Here is a 5784-nt window from a genome sequence, read left to right on the forward strand (position 1 = left end):
CCCAAATCTTTATGAACTAAACAATCACAAATCTGTATAAACTAAACAATCACAAATCTTTATAAACTAAACAATTACACATCTTTATAAACGAAACAATCACAAATCTTTATAAACTAAACAATGACAAATCTTTATGAAATAAACCATCACAAATCTTTATAAACTAGACAATCACAAATCTTTATAAACTAAACCATCACAAATCTTTATAAACTAAACAATCACAAATCTTTATAAAGTAAACAATCAAATCTTTATAAAGTAAACAATCACAAATCTTTATAAACTAAACAATCACAAATCTTTATAAACTAAACAATCACAAATCTTTATAAACTAGACAATCACAAATCTTTATAAACTAAACCATCACAAATCTTTATAAACTAAACAATCACAAATCTTTATAAAGTAAACAATCACAAATCTTTATAAAATAAACAATCACAAATCTTTATAAACTAAACAATCACAAATCTTTATAAACTAAACAATCACAAATCTTTATAAACTAAACAATCACAAATCTTCATGAACTAAACAATCACAAATCTTCATAAACTAAACCATTACAAATCTTTATAAACTAAACAATTACAAATCTTTATAAACTAAACAATCACAAATCTTTATCAATGAAACAATCATAAATCTTTATAAACCAAACAATCACAAATCTTTATAAACTAAACAATCACAAATCTTCATGAACTAAACAATCACAAATCTTTATAAACTAAACAATCACAAATCTTTATAAACTAAACAATCACAAATCTTCATGAACTAAACAATCACAAATCTTTATAAACTAAACAATCACAAATCTTTATAAACTAAACAATCACAAATCTTTATAAACTAAACAATTACAAATCTTTATCAAATAAACCATCACAAATCTTTATAAACTAAACAATCACAAATCTTTATAAACTAAACAATCACAAATCTTTATCAAATAAACCATCACAAATCTTTATAAACTAAACCATCACAAATCTTTATAAAGTAAACAATCACAAATCTTTATAAACGAAACAATCACAAATCTTTATAAACTAAACAATCACAAATCTTTATAAACTAAATCATAAATCTTTATAAACTAAACAATCACAAATCTTTATATACTTTAGCTTCTTTACTCACGTGATCAACTCAATTTCAATTGTTTGTGATGAACTATTTTTGTTTCCATCGGGCTCCTTTTTTCACAATGTGGGGAACCAGATCCGAGATGTTGGGAACCAGGTTCAAATCCCTTATTCAATTTGTCTTTATCCTTTATGTACCAATGGTGGTAGTAATCCAAGTTTGTCCTGCATGTGATTCATGTCCAAGCTCTTCAAGCTTCATTTACGTAAATATTAACAAGGTTTTGTACCATTTTGTTTGCCCCTGTTTTGAAGGCCATAACTTTAATCATGTCCAGTGTATTTCGTTCAATTGTTTCATCATTTTGCTGCAGTTTTTCTCATTATCAATGAAATTCTAAATTGTTTGCTTCCACATCATGTTAATTCCCAGGATTTTGTTCACTTAAAAGTTTCAGTTCTGAGATCACAAAAAGTATTTTTTGTCTTTGGATCTTGTGACTGTTTTTGTCATTTCTGTATTCACGCCATTGCCAACTAAACAATGAATCTCAATGGCTTCACAATTTGAATTGCGCAAAAATCTCTTGGGAACAATTATCCTCAACAATGAAATATCATTGTATCGAAATGATGTTATTTACAATATCATTCAAAAAGCAAAGTAAATTCATATTTCTACAAACTGACCATTAGTCTATGGTCATTGTTTCACTATTTCACTTCATTTTCTACTTCCAGGCCTCGTATAAATGAGTATAACTTCAGATAACCTCCCTGTTTCGCCCTGCTTTGCCTTTGGAGATCTTGGCCTGTGAAATACACACAACATAAATATGCATTTCATAGCCAATCATGGATCCGAAGAGGCAAGGCAGGCACGGTCTTCAAAGAAATCACTGGCACCGACAATGATGTTCCATCTCCTGCTTAATGAGGTAATTATTTTTCCACATCCGAGTTTGTTTTGCTTTATTTTCGTGTGAAGCAAAACTTTGCAGCAAACAATCACAAATACTATACTGAAGGAGTACATTAAGCAAATGTTTTACTATAGTACACAGTAAAACAATAGAATATAGTTTACCACAGCGTACATGGTAAGAATATCTGTAACGCCCAGTAAAACTTCACGTTTTTCTTTCCCATGTCATCTGATTTTGCTTCGTAGATGATGTGCTACAAAATGCCCATCGATGCTGGACATTTTGCCATTGCCTTCCCAGAGGGATGTCATTCCAATGGAAGGTAAATATAATTAATGTACAGTCCCCACGATCCGAGTATGACCCACTTGGTTGTGCGTGCACCGTCCATGCGGACTCGTGTACCACCCATGCACATTCGTGTACCTCCCATGTGGACTCGTGTACCGTCCATGAATATTCGTGCACCGTCCCTGCGGATTCGTGTACCGTCCATGCGGATTCGTGTACCGTCCATGCGGATTCGTGCACCGTCCATGCGGATTCGTGTACCTTCCATGCGATTCGTGTACCTCCCATGTGGACTCGTGTACCACCCATGCACATTCATGTACTACCCATGCGGATTAGTGTACCGCCCATGCGGATTCGTGTACCTCCCATGTGGACTCGTGTACCACCCATGCACATTCATGTACTACCCATGCGGATTAGTGTACCGCCCATGCGGATTCGTGTACCACCCATGCGGATTCGTGTACCACCAATGTGGATTCGTGTACCACCCATGCGGATTCGTGTACCACCCATGTGGATTCGTGCACCGTCCATGCGGATTCGTGTACCGTCCATACAGATTCGTGCACCGTCCATGCGGATTCGTGTACCGTCCATACAGATTCGTGCACCGTCCATGCGGATTCGTGTACCGTCCATGCAAATTCGTGCACCGTCCATGCGGATTCGTGTACCGTCCATGCAAATTCGTGCACCGTCCATGCGGATTCGTGTACCGTCCATGCGGATTCGTGTACCGTCCATGCGGATTCGTGTACCTCCCATGCGGACTCGTGAACCACCCATGCACATTCGTGTACTATCCATGCGGATTCGTATACCGCCCATGCGGACTCGTGTACCACCCATGCGGACTCGTGTACCACCCATGCGGACTCGTGTACCACCCATGCGGACTCGTGTACCACCCATGCGGACTTGTGTACCACCCATGCGGACTTGTGTACCACCCATGCAGACTCGTGTACCACCCATGCGGATTCGTGTACCACCCACGCAGACTCATGTACCACCCATGCGGACTCGTGTACCACCAATGTGGATTCGTGTACCGTCCATGCAGGTTCGTGCACCGTCCATGCGGATTCATGTCCCTCCCATGCGGACTCGTGTACCACCCAAGCACATTCATGTACTACCCATGCGGATTAGTGTACCGCCCATGTGGATTCGTGCACCACCCATGTGGATTCGTGTACCGTCCATGCAGATTCGTGCACCGTCCATGCGGATTCGTGTACCGTCCATGCGGATTCGTGTACCTCCCATGCGGACTCGTGTACCACCCATGCACATTCGTGTACTACCCATGCGGATTAGTGTACCAACCATGCGGACTCGTGTACCACCCATGCGCATTCATGTACCACCCATGCACATTCATGTACCACTCATGCGGTTTCGTGTACCGCCCATGCGAACTCATGTATCGCCCGTGCGGACTCGTGTACCACCCATGCGGACTCGTGTACCACCCATGCGGACTTGTGTACCACCCAGGCGGATTTGTGTACCACCCATGCGGACTCGTGTACCACCCATGTGGGCTCGTGTACCACCCATGCGGATTCGTGTACCACCCATGTGGATTTGTGTACTGTCCATGCGGATTAGTGTACCGACCATGCTGATTCATGTACCGACCATGCTGATTCATGTACCGTCCATGCGGTATGTGTACCGACCATGCTGATTCATGCACCGACCATGCTGATTAGTGTACCGACCATGTGGTACGTGTACCGACCATGTGGTACGTGTACCGATCATGCCGATTCATGTACTGCTCCCGTCTGCCCATGTGGATCTGTGTACCTCACATTTCGATTTTCGGAAACCCGACGGTGACAATCACTAACCAACCGTGGAGTTGTAAGGAAGTGTGACGGATACCACCACCACAGCATCAAACAACCACGACTACGACTACGACTACGACTACAGCACCGACAATGCAAACAACCACTACCACGACTAGAGCACCTGCAATCCAAACAACCACAACGATGTCTACGACGACAGCACCGACAATCCAAACAACCACAACCACGACGACAGCACCGACAATCCAAACAACCACAACTATGTCTACGACGACAGCACCGACAATCCAAACAACCACAACTATGTCTACGGTGACAGCACCGACAATCCAAACAACCACTACCACGACGAGAGCACCTACAATCCAAACAACCACAACTATGTCTACAACTACAGCACCGACAATCCAAACAACCACAACCACAACTATGTCTACGACGACAGCACCTACAATCCAAACAACCACAACCACAGCGCCGACAATCAAGCAACCACCACCACAGCACCAAAAACTACGACCACAACATCGACAATCCAAACAACCACAACCACGACTACAGCACCGACAATCCAAACAACCACCACCACAGCACCAACGATCCAAACAACCACCACCACTGCACCGACAATCCAAACAACCACCACCACAGCACCGACAATCCAAACAAACACCACCACGGCACCGACAATCCAAACAAACACCACCACAGCACCGACAATCCAAACAATCACCACCACAGCACCAACAATCCAAACAACCACCACCACGGCACCGACAATCCAAACAGCCACCACCACGGCACCGACAACCAAACAAACACCACCACAGCACCGACAATCCAAACAACCACCACCACGGCACCGACAATCCAACAACCACCACCACGGCACCGACAATCCAAACAAACACCACCACAGCACCGACAATCCAAACAACCACCACCACATCACCGACAATCCAAACAACCACCACCACAGCACCGCCAATCAAAACTACCACGACCACGACTACAGCACCTACAATCCAAACAAACACCACCACAGCACCGACAATCCAAACAACCACCACCACATCACCGACAATCCAAACAACCACCATCACAGCACCGCCAATCAAACAACCACGACCACGACTACAGCACCTACAATCCAAACAACCACCACCACGGCACCTACAATCTAAACAACCACGACCACGACTACAGCACCTACAATCCAAACAACCATGACTACAGCACCGACAATCAAGCAACCACCACAACAGCACCAAAAACTACGACCACGACATCGACAATCCAAACAACCACAACCACGACGACAGCACCGACAATCCAAATAACCACAACTACAGCATCGACAATCCAAATAACCACCACCACAGCACCGACAATCCAAACAACCACCACCACAGCACCGACAATCCAAACAACCACCACCACAGCATCGACAATCCAAACAACCACCACCACAGCACCGACAATCCAAACAAACACAACCACAGTACCGACAATCCAAACAACCACCACCACAGCACCACCAATCAAAACAACCACCACGACAGCACCACCAATCAAAACAACCACCACCACAGCACCACCAATCCAAACAACCACAACGACAGCACCGACAATCCAAAC

The sequence above is a fragment of the Myxine glutinosa genome, chromosome 5, assembly GCF_964187855.1.
Source record: "Myxine glutinosa chromosome 5, kmMyxGlut1.1, whole genome shotgun sequence".
In the NCBI taxonomy this organism is placed as follows: Eukaryota; Metazoa; Chordata; class Myxini; order Myxiniformes; family Myxinidae; genus Myxine; species Myxine glutinosa.